Source organism: Tupaia chinensis, unplaced genomic scaffold, assembly GCF_000334495.1.
Source record: "Tupaia chinensis unplaced genomic scaffold, TupChi_1.0 Scaffold000050_1, whole genome shotgun sequence".
In the NCBI taxonomy this organism is placed as follows: Eukaryota; Metazoa; Chordata; class Mammalia; order Scandentia; family Tupaiidae; genus Tupaia; species Tupaia belangeri.
In genome coordinates, this window is record NW_006159508.1 from 2,754,462 (window position 1) to 2,769,763 (window position 15,302).

Below are 15,302 nucleotides of genomic sequence, written 5' to 3' on the forward strand. Positions count from 1 at the left end.
TTCCTGCTGGTTGAGAGGCAAATGGTTGAGTGAAGGCGAGAAGCATGCCCTGTCACAGTCCATCTGAACTGGAGAGCCGGCAAGAGAGGAAGGACGTGTGGACCTGCTGTGGGCTCAGTGGCTCCTGATAAGGCTCAGGCCACTGAGTGGAGGCAATGGGCTGGGGGCACTAAGACTCACAGCCACTCCCTGGAGCCTGGGGGGCTAAGCCTCCTCCCTGGCACTTGGGCAACATATCCAACCCACGTCCCCACCTTCCTCCCTCGCCTCTTGGCTGCTCTGTGCAGCAAGACGGCAAAGGCGAGTTTGGCAAAGCTTGCCTGTGAAAGCCTAATCCAAACAGCATGTCCGCTGAGCTCAGCGGGTGACTCATGTGCAGTGATGTGTGAGGCCAGTGAGCAGAGATTAGGATCCGGCCCGCCAGCCTGCCCTGCACTTCCTTTGATCAACTCTGATGGTTTTTAATTCTGCAGAAGCAGCTTCCTGCCAGCAGCAAGTGGCTCTCGGCAGAGGCTGGAGCCGTGTCTATGCTGACCTAGTTGTCAGAGGGAGGCCGGCGTGTGTGGATGGCACAGGGACTGACATGCTGGGCTCGCAGCCCACTCTGAGTGGAGAGTGGAGCCTCTTTTGCCGAGGTGCCCACAGTGACATCAGAAGCTCACTCCCTGGCCAACACAAGCGAGGCTCTGCGTGTGAGCAGCCTGCACTCTGAACCTGTTGCTAGCATGGGTTAGAATCACTGGGTAATAAAGAAAAATGGGGCTCTCTCCAGTGGACTTTTTTGGTAACCTGGGGCATCTCTGAGGATAGCATCTGGCACAAAACGAAGCACTCCTTGGGTTTTTCAGAAGTACCGTTTCACATCTGTTTTGCTCAAAATGGAACACATTCAGAGTGTATTACTTCTTTGAACTAGTCTCCCTCTCCTTGGTTGGAATGTGTTTGCCTTGGATTCTTGCAAATCCCCTGTATCACCCTTGCCAAACAGAGCACCTGAACGCCAGTCTTGTGCTTTCTTGTTCTCTCTCCTCCTCTATCTCCCTGTCCCCTTCCTCTCTCTTTTCTCAGAAAGTAGAGCAGTGATTCTAACCTTGGCTGCATGTTATAATCACCCTAGGAGGGGGTGTGGTTTAAAAATATCTTCATGCCCAGGCTCCACCCCAGAATAGTTCAATCAGAATCTTGAGGGTAGGATTAGGCAGGAGTAGTGTTTAAAGCTCCCATTGCACAGTCCAAGGTGGGAACCCCTGAGGATCACTGAGTGTGATGGCCTCAGGCCTAAGAACAGTTGCTCTGATGTCCTTGTCTATCTTCCTACCACCATTCAGTCTGAGGGTCTTCCAGGGCCTGCTGTATACTTGAAGCAGGTTAAGATGTTGCCTGAATGGGCTAACTAGCCTACATGTGAAGAAGACTGTTCATCTGGCTCAAAGTACTTAGCCTCCCACTGAGACAGCACAGAGAGTGAACATCAAGGACCGAAATGCAGAGTAGATGGATCCTGACGGGGAAGAAGTAGGAAATGTTCGGCACACGGAACAGCGACTAAGCCATTGAGAACTCCTCGGAGGCAGGTCTGTGATGCTGAAGGGTTGTGGGTAGGACTTCCAGATAAACTAAGGACCCCTAGCTAGTTTTTAATTTCAGATAAATGACAAACAATGCAATATTGGGGGTATATATAAAAAAGAAATTCATTGCTTATCTGAAATTCAAATTTGACTGGACAGTTTGTATGCTATTTGTTAAATTTGGAAGTCTTAGTTTAGGCTAGGGAGGAGAATCTGAGGCATTTGAAGGAGGGTTGGGTCTCACCTCTGTGGTACTGCCCATCAGAAGATGTAGAGAAAGCATGTAGGCATTTGAAGGCATTGGCAGCCCCAATGACTGAGGATTGCTACTGACATTTGGTAGAGGGACACAGGATGCTAAACATACTGCAGCAGGTGAGATAGTTCTTATAAAGAATTGTCCCATCTGGGGCCACCAGGCGGCAAGGTGCTGGACTCCCACATAGCCAAGCACGTTTCAAGTCCCAGACCCAGAGACTTGAAAATCAGACTGGGTGCACGTGTATGCATGCCCAAAATCCAGAGAGGAGAATGGAAGAGAAGGGATTGCAATGTGGCCATCCCCAGGAGATGATTTTTCATTTTCCCTCTCTCTATCTTTCTCAAGAGAGTACACACGCCCTGTGGCAACAAGCTGAAAGAAAGAAAAAGTCTCATCTTAAGTGCCAATGGTATCCAAACCAGTCTCATCTACTTCACCATTTTCCTGAGGACTTATCTTTATATAATTGCTCCCCAGAAAGCAATGCACTGGCTACACAAGGTCCAGAACCAATTCTCAAGGAAAGAGTCCACCAAAGTCCCAATAACTTGTCCCAGTGCCTCTTATGGTCCGAATTAAACCATATATCTGATCCCATGAAATGAATCTCTGAAATTAACTTCAAGCCTTTAATACTTTAAGTATTGCTTCCTTCAGGAAGCCTTCCAAGACTGCCCTGGTCTTTGCTGATCTGACTACTTAATCCCTAGGACCTTTTCCCTTCTAATTAAATACTTTGAGGCCCAGCCAAAGTGGTGAAAGTGGGAGGGCTTGCTGCATGGTGGCTGAGGCTGCACAGGAGGTCCAGATTTGATAACCGGTCTGATTTAAACAGTGTACATGCAATCCCAGCTAACTGGGAGGCTGGGAAAGGAAGACCACAACATGGTGAGACTCTGTCAAAAATATCTCCCTGGCTCTTTCTCTCTCTCCGTTCTTCATTCACTCTTTTTATCAAAATATTTATATATAGTTGAAGTCAGCAGGTGGTATGGTGGTTGGAGCCCTGGGTCCCACATGGCAGACTGCACAGTTTGAGTCCTGGACCTGAGGGCTTGAGGGACACACCTGGCATGTGCTTGCATGGCCATGGTCCCAAGGGGAGAATGGAGACAAGGGGGTTGAGGCCTGGCCATCCCCATCCCAGGAGGGAGGCAAATTGGTGACTTCTCCCGTTCTGTCTCCGGTCTCTCTCTCCTTCTCTCTCTCTGTCTCTCTCCAGTGAGCACACATGCCTATAGCAAATAAATACTTAAATATGCTCTGCTAATAGTTATGAAGAGAATTCAAAAAGTTCATGACAAAATAGAATTAATGTATGAGTTTATTTTGGTGCAAAGACAATTTTGAAATCCACGCATACTTTTTTCCTAAGTTTATTTTTCATAAACTGTGTGTGTGTGTGTGTGTGTGTGCGTGTTTTCAAAGCAGGTATATGCATTCACCAGAGAGAGACAGATTGAGCGAAAGAGAAAGAGGGAAAGTGAGAAAGCAAACCCCTTGGGGGGCAGTCATGCCACAGTTCCTTCTCTAATATTAACCTTCTTTCAGGATTTTGGGCTCTCATACACGTGCACCCAGCATGTTTTTCAAGCCGCTGGGCCCAGGATTCAAGTAGCAAAGTTGTTGGCCATGTGAGATCCGACCATCTTAACCACCACACCACTAGCTGGTCCCTGTGAACTTTTTTTTTTTTTTTTTTTTTAGAGAGGGAGGTTTTCTTTAGAGGGTTTGCTCCCCGCACTCACCAGAGTGACAGAAAGCGAGAAATCACCCCCCCTGGGGGGGATGGTCACACCACAATCCCGTGTCCTCCATTCTCCTCTTGGGCTTTTGAGCACATACACACGCATGTCCAGCGTGAGTTTTAAGCTGCCGGGTCCAGGACTTGAACCATGGTTGCCTACATGGAAGTCCAGCAACGTAGCCATTACAACATCTGCTAGTGCCTCTGGTGAACTTTGTGAAGGCCCCTTGTGCATGCACGCTCACCTGTGAGCTAGTTTCTCCAACTAACCTCAGTACATCAGGAAAGTGAAATCAACTTCTGGGGTGACCTTGGTCAAGCACTATTTATCAGCTGGTTTTGCTGTTTCCTGCACTTTGCCTGCTTCTTGAAAAACTCTGTTGTAGCTAAGATGTGCAAACAAGTGAGACAGTTAAAGTAAAAACGAAAGGGAAAATGAGAAACTATTAGAATATAGAGGAAGGAGAAGACCAGGAACCAGAGATAAGATAATTCTGTAAACGAATACTGAACTGAAATGTAGGTTTCCTGACAGTTTAATCAAAAAGGGAAATGCATCTGGTTATGTCATTCTTACTGTCTGGAATAAAGGAAGCAATATCAGCTCATGAAAAAATGTAATCCTTTTTCTCGTGCTAAATTCTAAGTGAAATTTGTCACACGGATCCTAAAAGGACTCTGAAAAACAAAATGGACAAGGTCTTCAGTTGCATTTTCAGAATTTACAAAAATGAGATTTTTCCTTTTTTTTTTGGATTATTTCTCTCTCTCCTTCTCTCTTTTTTTAAAATTCTGCCAGAAGGCGCACATGCTTGCCAGAGAGAGAGAGGGAGAGAGAGAGAAAGAGAAGGTAATGGAGGTGGAAAAATCACCCCTAGTGAGGCATAGTCATGCCATAGTCTTTTCTTCTCTATTTCTCCATCCTGTCAGGATTTGGGGCATGCGCACACACGTGCCTAGCATGTGTTTTTTTTTTTTTAAAGAATTATTTATTTAATTTGATTTATTCATTCATTTATTTTAATTTGGCCAGAGAGAGACACAGAGAAAGAGAGAGAGGGAAAGTGAGAAAGGAAGTCACCAGGTCCAGGACTCGAACTATGGTCAGCCATGTGTGAGTGTCCAGCACCTTAACCACCATGCCACCTGCTGGTCCCAACATGCCTGGCATGTTTTTCAAACCAATGGAGCCAAGATTAAACTTTGTGGTTGGCCATGTAGGATCCAGCTCCCTTAATCACTAGGCCACGGGGTCATCCCTTTTTCTGGTTATTTTTTATGTTTACCTTCTAAAGAAATTTGAAACTAACTATAGAATCGAGCCTTGGCTAGCAAAGGTTTTTTTTTATAAGAAGCCAAGCTAATGTATTCTTAATTGATTGATTCCTAGTAATCTTACTAAAAAAGGGACACTCAGGAGTTTCCAACTACCCAGAGCTTTTACAAAGGTTTCCTGTGTGTTTCCCCTAGGGCTTCTGACTATGTCAAGGAAAAGGTAGGATGACGTAGAAGCTGGGTTTGTGGTAAGAAGCGGAGGAAAGGGTGGGAAGAGGCACATTCCACTTACCGCTTTGCCCTCCTCTCTTGAAGCTAGGATCAGAGTTGGAGTATCCATCCTGCCCAAATGGTGCTTCCCAGTCACATCCCTGGAAAGAGTTAAAGGAACACTGTTTCACTAAGGACCGCACCAGGCTGGGATCCTGACAGTGAATTGAGGGACTGCCTGAACCTGTGGGTCATCCTCTAAGGAGTGCTACACTCTGGGGTTAGTTTGCATCTCTTTCAACAGCAGGGGCCATAATAATTAGATGACTCAAAAAAGAGTTTCCATTTTTGGTTTTACTTGGGGCTTCTTTTTTTTTTTTTTTCTTTAAACCAACTTCCATAGTGGATGGAAGGCTCAAACAAACGAGCAAAAAATAAGTCACAGATAAAAAATGCCCGTTGGACAACATCAGTGAGAGGAAATTGTGGCTAGGGGTTTTGAGGCCTGTGGGCTGCAGGTTAGCATACATCCGGTCTCCCCGCATCCACCCCCATCTCAAGTTCCACCCCAACTGCTTGGCAGCTAGTGTTGTTAAAACCATGATGAACCACCCTACAAAGGATCCATAAATCATCAAAATTTCAAGCAGCGGGTCTGTGATGAAAGGTCAAGGCCAAATATACAAATCTGCAACACAAGCTTTGGTCTTTTGTTTTTGGACAGCAATAGCTTCCATATCCTTCCTGCTGGTGTGAAAAGGATGGCTGGAGCAGATCAGGGCAGGAAAGTGGCTGTTCGAGATCTCTTCTCTCCTCCCTGGGACTGGGAAGGAAGAGGGGAGGGACTCTTGAGAAGAGAGAGGCAGGCAGCCAGGGAAGTCTTCCCCTTTTCTATGGAGAGGTCAACCTGATTGTGCTGTCTTTGCTTACCTAGGGAATTGTTTCTCAGGTCAGTGGATACTGGGCTTAGTGCTGGAATGTGTACACTGGACTCATTTCCAACTCACTGGCAGACTAGCAATGTTGACCCAGGCTCTCCCCCTCACATGGGATTAGAGGAAGGGCTTTAGACAGCATCATTTTTGGCCACTCAGTAGCTGAACTCTCTTCCTATGTTTAGGATATTTACCACTTTGTAAATCATGGTGCCCTCGTTAAGAACTCCAAAGGCCAGCTGCTCTCTTTTCCAGTCTCCTTTGCAGGCATGACATGGGCACATAACCGGGACTTGGCCAAGTAAGCGCACCTGCTCCATTTGGAATCAGAAATTATGAGCACCAACAAATAGGGACCACAGAGAATCCTTTACGGGGCAGATTACAGGGCAACCAAAGTGTATAGGCTCCTGGAACAGCAGTGCTCATGGTGGTGTCCAGGGCTAACGATGGTGGCAGTTTAAGTTGTGGCCCAGCAACAGGCAGTGGCAAGAGTGGTATCCTCCAGTCACTCTCTGTTGTAATTGTGCATGTCCCCCTCACTGTGATCCTGGGGTCCTGGTTCCTGTGTTTTCTGAGCTTGTTTCTCTAGGCTTTCCAATGATTCTATGGGTTTCTCAATAGGCATTTCAACAAATTTCTTTCTTGCTTAAATCAGTCAGAGTTGGTTTCTGTTGCTTGCAACTGAAAACCCTGACCGTATGCAACTACAACTGGCTTCAGTCAATCGTTAGCAGATGCGTTTTTCTTTCACTGCCTGCATTCTTCATGCCTCTGCACTCCGGGCAATTCCACAAGTAATCCAGAAAAGGAGGAATGAGCATGCAGAGAATTTGACCACAGCTGGGAAGCAAGCCAAGAGAACACTGAAGAACTTGAATATTAGATCCTTGACTTTCTTAGGTGGGGTGAATGCAGAATTACTGGGACAGAGGCTCTGGGCTATTGTCTTTTTTCTTTTAATCTTTAGCCTGGTTATATGTACAATAATGCAATGATATACACATACCCATGGCACTTAAAGATCCATGAGGTCATGGACTGATGGACCAACCTGCCTTATTTGTCCCATTATCTAGGTTATATTGAACACTCAGTAATAGTAGTAAAGAGATGATGATGGAAGTTTGAGGTGGAGTGTTCATGGAAGAAAAGCTTGCTATATTTTTAATGTCTCTTTAAAAGGATAATGGTGTCGGGACCAGCAGTTCGCATAATGGCTATGTTGCTGGACTCCCATGTAGCTGACTGCAGTTCAAGTCCCAGACCTGGTGGCTCAAACTCACGCCAGGTGCATGCATGCCCAAGATCCTGAGAGGAGAAAGGAGGAGAAGGGATTGCAGCATGGCCATCCCCCCTGGGGGGTGATTTCTCGCTTTCTGTCTCTCTGGCGAACGCACACGCCCTATAGCAAAAACTTCTCAAAAAAAAAAAAAAGACCAAAAAAGGAGAATGGTGTCAACTACGTGGGAGTTACAGATCAAGGCCTGTGAGTTGAGCCAGCACTGCTGATTTTTGGTAGTGTTGATTGAGGAGCAAGAGCCTAAAGCTTTAGCTGTCAGACAGTCAAAGGCAGAGATGTACAGTCCCAGGCAGGCAGAGCCTGACTTGGGTCTAAGCCAAACAAAATGCTGGTCCATTTCTTCTTAGAAAGGGGCCTCAAGAATGCCTGTAAGCTGAGTTGAAATGGCTCTCCAAAAAGCATTTTGAATTAGTTTCAAATGTTTTGACAGTCTGGAGGGAGTCCATTTGAGCCCAGAAAATCAAGAGGAAGGTTTTAGCTACCTTTAACCCTCAACTTCAGTGCATCACTTACAGTAACCCTGGTTGTTTGGATTTGGGTCTTCAAGGATATATATGCTACAGATAGACTCAGGGGCTAATACTTGCCTGTGATATTAATTTGTGACACCTAATCTCAGGCAAATTTGTTAACTTTTTTTTTTTTTTTAAGTCTTTGCAATAGGGAGCGTGTGCTCGCCAGAGAAGGACGGAGAGAGATAGTGAGAGGAAAGTGAGAAATTACTCCTCCAGTTTGGATGGCCACACCATAGTCCCTTCACCTCCACTCTTCTCCTGGGATTTTTAGATAAGCCCACATACACGTTCAACGTGATTTTCAAGCTGCCAGGTCTGGAACTCAACCACAGGCAACGATGTGGGAGTCTAGCACCTTAACTACCTGCTGGCCACTTGACTAACTTTTCTACATTTTCATTTCCTTGTTTAAAAATCCTTGGTTTTAAAATATAAGGTTTGGACTACCTTACCAATTTCTTATCTGAAATATATTTCTATTATTTTTTAAAGAATTATTCCACTTTATTTATTCATTAATTTTTATTATTATTTTTTCAATTCGACCAGAGAGAGACACAGAGAGAGAGAGGGAAAGCGAAAAAGCAAGCTACCAGTTCCGGGACTCGAACTGTGGTTAGCTATGTGGGAGTGTCCAGGACCTTAGCTACCATGCCACCTGCTGGACCCTATTATTTTCTTTAAGGACAGGAATCAATCATGTGTTCTTTTTTTTTCAGTCTTTCATATAATTTTATTGTCTCCCTTCAGCCATGGTAATATGATGTCCAAATGTTGTCTTAAGTGGTAGGTCTGTAAACAGGTTTATCCATCCCACTGACTGGCGAGGCAAATGCTGCTTCTTGAAATGGTCCCACCATGGATCCTCTGGTCACCCAACCCCAGTCACCCCCTTGCCTGGCTTTCTCTCCACTCTGTTGTGTGGCCACTTCATTGAATCTCATTCCAGACTCTAACTTTTCCATGGCTTCCATCATTTTGCTGTGTTTTTCACATAGAATGTTTCTGACCTTTACTGCATTGCTACCACCTTTGGGACCCTGTGACTTCTTGTCAGCAGTATCATTCCCAGACGCTGCTCCCCCTTTACCCCCTTTTCCAGAACCACTTTTTCCTTTGGGCGGCATCTTCAAGACTTGTGGATAAACAGTCAACCGCTCCGGTGTCGTACAAGTCCCCTCAGGCCCCTCAATCATGTGTTCTTCAACGTGCCTAGCCTTCAGGCCCACTCAGACCTGGACACAGCTAGCACAGGTAGCTCTCACTGTGACTGTGTTCCAGAAGAGCCTAAGCTAGATTCCCCTGGGAAATTTCCCAAGTCAGGACAGAGGACCAGCAGTAGTACAGTAAAAAGAGGAAGAATGTGGGCCAGGAGGTAGTATAATGGGTAAGGTGCTGGACTCCCACACGGCTGACCATGGTTCAAGTCCCAGACCTGGGGGCTTGCTTTCTCCCTTTCCTCCTTTTTCCTCTTTCTCTCTCTGATGACCACATGTGCCCTAGACAAATTTTAAAATAATAATAATAATAATGAATAAAATTAAATAAATTTATTTTTTAAAAAAGAGGGAGACTGCTGGCATCCTTTGACCTGTAATTGTAATCTATAACCAGATACAGAACCAAAGGTGCTAAGATTTGTTGCTGGAGCTGAATTTCCAAGGAACCTACTTACAGCCCACATTTTTCTTTAAATTCACATTGAACAGTAGAAGGCGATTAAAGATAACAGTTCTTAAACTGTCTGAGGCTAATAGAGAATAGGACTGTGAAATAAACACACACGCGCACACACACACAAAGTACTTCAAAAAATTCTCGGAAGGAGGCCAGCAGGTGGCATGGTGGTTAAGGCATTGGACTCCCACAGGGCTGACTGTGGTTTGAGTCCTGGACCTGACAGCTTGCTTTCTCACCCCTGCTCCCCAGCTCTCTCTGTCTTTCTCTGGTCAAATTAAAATAATAAATAATAAATAATTTAAAAATAAATCATTATTTTTCAATAACTCATGGAAGATGGAATTAAAGTATGAATTTATTTTGATGCAAAAAAATGTTGCAGTCCATGCATATCTTTTCATAATGTGCATTTCCATGAATTTTTTAAAGACCTCATGTATTTTAAACTGGTGCTGTGCAACTTGGTTTTAACATGGAATTTCTGGCAACTTTGTTCGGCAATGGTGGCACCACTCCTTTGGCCCTGGGCTTCGTGTGATAAGCAGATTTGGAGGTCATAAGAGACAGTAGACAGAGCAGTCATCTTATTTCCTCTGCTTCCTTCCTGGGGAGAAGCCAGAGGACTCCAAAGAAAAGAGATGGGAATGAAAACAAGTAAATCCCAGCAGGGGAGCAGGGAGGAGAGATGGAATAGCAACAGCCTTGAGAACTCAGCTGCCAGCAAAAATCTGATGCCCTGCATTTCTTCACGGAGAGGAGCCAAGTCTCCCAGATCCAGGCGCCCCAACATGATTGCAAAGCCACACCCATCAACCCACAGCCAGCCAACGCTGCTGCAGAACCAGTGAGGCACCTTGGGAAGCTGCCCAAGTTTCTGGAGGCATCTCTGTAAAAACTGCCTTTCACCCTGGTGGATACTTGAACCCCTCAGCTTGTGCTCCGGGAGGAGGGGAACCCAGAGCAAACACACAGAGCTGAAAGAAAAAAAATTTATTTTTTAAGGAAAAACTCATTTTAGAAATTTTGTTCTCAGTTCTGTCACAGGGCCAATAGCCAATTCCTTCTCCCACGGGCCGGCGGCAGGCAGGCCAGACTGAGCAGGCGTGCAGAGCTCTCCGTGAGCTTTGATGTCAACAGAGGTAGGCAGGGCAGGCCCTGGTGGAAAAGCGTGAAGTCAGCAGAGCTATCTCCTGGCACTCCTCCCTTCCCTGGCTTCCCCTTGCTCCACCCATTTCCCCCCTCAGCTTCCAGCTTCTCAGGCCCCAGGGGATCCTGTACCATTTGAAAAACCGCCATCGTAAGATATAAGGGGCCCACTCATGGCTCCAGCTATCAAAGTCTGCTTTTTTTCCCAAGCCTAAAACAAAGGCGTGCATTCCATACATCTCGAAGAAAGGGGAGGGAGTCCAGGAACCGCGTCCTTTGTGCTCGCTCAGTGAAACCCCAAGAGTCTGGGGCCTCGAGTTTGAAGCTGTCTTCCTGCCTCCTGGGGTTTTCAAAAGATTCAAAAGTGCCTCAGACCCATACAGCTGCCTAGTTTACGGCTCCGATTTAAACCACAAATTATAAAATGATAAATCGCTGCTCAGTCTCTTCCAGGAAAGACTATGTTGTCAAGATTAAGTTACAACCTCATGGACGTCTGAGCAGGGAGAGCTGCTGACTAACTCTCACTCATTTTCCTGCTGGAGATGTTTTTCTTCATGAACTTTCACTGTTTCTGAATTCTTTAAACAAAGAAAATGACTGAAGGGAGGAACAGCATCAGGGACTCCTTAACTCACAGTGCTCTGTGCTTTGTTATGCAATGGTCGCTTTCCTTTTGTGACAACCAAAGGAAGTTCAAGAAATATCCTTCATCTCGACGTTTAACTGCTAGGGAACGGTGAGAAACGCCCTCAGGTGGGCAGCCACACTCACTTAGAAACGCCCTCAGGTGGGCGGCCACACTCACTTCCAACACTCTCTTCCAAGCTTCTTGGAATGTGAGGTGTGTAGTAACCCAAGCTGCTTTAAGGAATTTGGGTGTTCAAGTATCTGTTAGTGATTTGAGCAAGATTGCAATATGACTGACCCTATTTTGTTCCCATGAAAGTCGATTCTTTGGAATTCCCTTCTAGGGTCTGGTCTAGTGACAGAGGTGTGACAAATCATTAGGCCACAGACATGCTTTGCTATAAGGACGCTCCCTGCCAGAGTTTTGGCAGGCGGAAGGAGGGATGAAATATTTGTCTAAGGCAGCTATCTTGCCTCCTGCAGGCTTGTCACACTGACCTCATTTTGATGACCTGTGGCTGCGGGAGGCAGAGTGATGGTCCGCAGGGCTTCTCCAGCAGAGCACCTCGGTTACACAACCGTGAGCTGGTTTCTGAGGCCTCTTGAGCCTTGAGGGTCATCAGGCTGTGAGTCATAATCACTTTGTATTTACTCTGAAATTCACCTCCTGCTTATTTTACACCTTAGCCCTTCCGTCTCTCCCTTTCTTGGGGAACTTGGGTCCTGGGTGGCAGTTTTTGTTTGCGTCTTTTCCTGTTATTGCCCATCCCAGCCACTGCAGGCCCCACCAAGACTGTCTCTGCTTTTCCTGAAGTCAGCTCTGCTGTCATTACTGCTGCTTTTTCTGGGATACTTCAAATTGCGGAGAGAGTTCTTTTCCTGTGATTATAGCTCTTTCTTCCAATTTTGACTAGTCTGGCGTCTCTATGATTATAGCTCATTTGGACTCTCAAAGCTAGAAAGAGCAATTTTTTTTTCTTTTTCAGAGATTTTTGCTATAAGGCACATGTGCATGCCAAAGAGACAGAGAAAGATGAGACAAAGAGCAAGAAATCACCTCCCAGCGGGGATGGCCACACCGCAATCCCCTCTCCTCCATTCTTCTCTCAGGATCTTGGGTACACATACAGGCCTGGTGTGAGTCTTAAGTCATGGGGTCCGGGACTCGAACCTCAGTCAACTACATGAGAGTTCAGTGATGTAATCAGTATATCATCTGCAGGTCCCGCATATTTTTTTAATGCTGCCTTATTTTTATTTTTCAAGTAACATTTATTAAAACTTACTTTTACAGAAAGTATAAAAAAAGAAAATAATAATGGCCATTAAACCCACAGTCTAGCTTACTTTATCAGTATTTTAAAAAATGAATGTCAGGGCCAGCAGGTAGCATGGTGGTAAAGGGCACTGGACTACTACATGGTTGACTGCAGTTCAAATCCTGGACCTGGCGGCTTGTTTTCTCACTTTCTTTTTCTCTTTCTGTCCCTCTCTGGTCAAATTAAGAAATATAAATTAAATTAAATTAAATAATTCTTTTTAAAAAGCAGATTCATACATACACATGGGAAGATAATTAAAACAGTAAAAAGACTAATAAAAGGAAAAGTTCCCTCTTCTTTTCGAGAATCCCTTCTCAAAACATAAGCACTATTACTGCTTTTTGTGCATCCTTGTTACCACATATTTATGTAAATTCTCTAATGAACTGTTACATGAAAGAGATATCATTCTGCATCTCACTTTTTCCACTTAAAATGCCATCCTAGAGATCTTTTCACACATATGCAGCAAATATACTCTACTTTTCTTTCTTTCTTGTTTTTCTTTTTTTTTCCTCCAGTTTCACTATAAGGTGCTTATGTTTTCCAGAGAGAGACAGAGAGTTAGAAAGATAGAGAAGGTGAGAAATCACCCTTTGGGAGATGGCCATGATGCAATCCCTACTCCTCTATTCTCCTCTCAGGGTTCTGAGCACACTGACTCACACCAGATGTGTTTTTCAAGCCACTGGGTCTGGGGACTCAAACTTTTGAGTCGGCCACGTGGGATCCAGCTGCCTTCACCTTCAAGGCTCCTGCTAGCCCCTACTCCTTACTTTTAATGTTTGCGTAGTCTTCATTAGCAGAAACTGTGCCTTCCAAGTGAAAGGCACTCAATTAATGTCACTCTGGCTCCTTCCTGTTCCTTTACTTCCTCTGGTCCTTAGTGCAGAGTGACTTACCTGATAGACACTTTTGGAAGAATAACCTAAACGTGTTAAGTTAAACTCTGCCCTTTCCTTTTTTTTTTTTTTGTTTTGTTTTGTTTTGTTTTTGCTACACAGTTCGCATTGTCACTGATGAGAGCCAGAGAGGGAAATTTGGAAATCATCCCCCATAGGAGGATGGCCACGCCACAATCCCTTCTCCTCCGTCTTCCTCTCAGGATTTGGGCACGCACAAATATGGACCCAGTGTGATTTTCAAACTATCAGATCTAGGACTCAAATTGTGGATGGCCGTGTACAAATCCAGTGCCCTAATCCCCATACCACCTGTTGGCCCCTGCCCTTTTTTGCTCAGGATTGAGATGCCTGGAGGAGGTGGGCCATCTACTCCCCTGAAGTGGACAGAACTGACAAGTGTCTGCCAGTTCTGGTCTTCGGTAGGAGGAAGCCTATTTGTCTCTCACTAAATATGAAATAATTATGGTACAGCATATAACCTAGTCTTGTCAGAGGTAATTAGGCCTTCATCTGCCACACCTCTGTTTGATTTCTTAGTTCAGAATCTGAGCTGGCCTGAAGGCTGTTCTTCCTTGGGCCTTATTAGAATCTCTAAATATCATTCCTTATTTGGATGTATTAAAATTTATTTAACAAGTTTTCTAGTGTTGGATGTTTGGATGATTTCCAGTTCATTGCATAATCAAACAACATCTCAAAGAAATTTTTATACATATACTTTGGTGTACTTTTGGCAAGCACATCAAGGGATATATTCTTTATGTTGGGTAGTCAGAAAAGTGATCATATATTTTTCTGTTTTTCTATGCAAAAAAGCATCATGACTTTTCTGACAACACAATAGTAGAACTGCTGGACCAAAGATATATGTCTTTGTATTTCAAATAAAGATGAGAACAAAGTGGGACCAGCAGGTGACAAGGTAGTTGAAGCACATGGCTGACCACAGTTCAAATCCTGGACCTGGCGATTTGGTTTCTCACTTTCCCCTCTCTCTCCATGTCTCTCTCTCTCTGGTCAGATTAAAAAATAATATAAGATTTAATAAATATTTCTTTTTTAAAAAGATGAGAATAAAGCTTACCTTCAACATTAATGAAAATTGGAAATGGGGTGCCTATATACTAAACTAATAATGGCAATAATTAAAATTGATTTATGTCTTACTATGTGCCACATCCTATGCCAAAGGCTTTGTGTTTACTGTTATGAAATAGTGACTATTATTATCTCTGTTTTTTGGGTTTTGTTTTTTGTTTTTTGTTTTTTTACAGTTGAGGATGCCAAGGTTAAAATTGTTAAATAACTAGGCCCAGGTCACATATCTAGTAACTAGTAGAGATAGAATTCAAGTCCATGTTGGTGTGATTCTGGAGTCTATACATCTAGCCACCTGACTAAAGGGTGTTCCCCATGGCATAGGGCAGGTGGTATCCTAGTCTAGCATTTGAAAACATGTGAAGATCATCGGTTCAGTATTCAGCTCACATACATATACACACACACACACACACATATATATATAGATAATATAGTGATTAAAAGCACAGAATCTGCAATTAGACTGTAAGCGTTCAAATCCCAGTTGTGCCTCTTATCAACTATGTGACAAGTACCTATTTCCCCATCTGCAAAATGAAGATTTTTAAGTAGATCTAGTTATTTAATATTTGTAAAGCACTAAGGAACACTACTTGGCATTGAGTAAGTCTTTTTTTTTTTTACTTGAGTAAGTCTTTAAAAAAATTCTTAAGTGTTTAAGTAAAACAAATTTATTTATTTATTTATTTATTTATTTATT

The 15,302-nt window shown here is 44.1% G+C and overlaps 1 long non-coding RNA gene across 1 annotated transcript in view; it reads right to left on the reverse strand.

The window, feature by feature from the left end:
- Positions 1-15,302, reverse strand: part of LOC102467950 (uncharacterized) — a 72,106-nt gene that overhangs the window by 21,733 nt on the left and 35,071 nt on the right. The window contains exon 3 of the long non-coding RNA XR_003550859.1: positions 5,148-5,226. This is a non-coding gene — a long non-coding RNA (uncharacterized LOC102467950). The remainder of the gene's footprint in view (positions 1-5,147; positions 5,227-15,302) is intronic.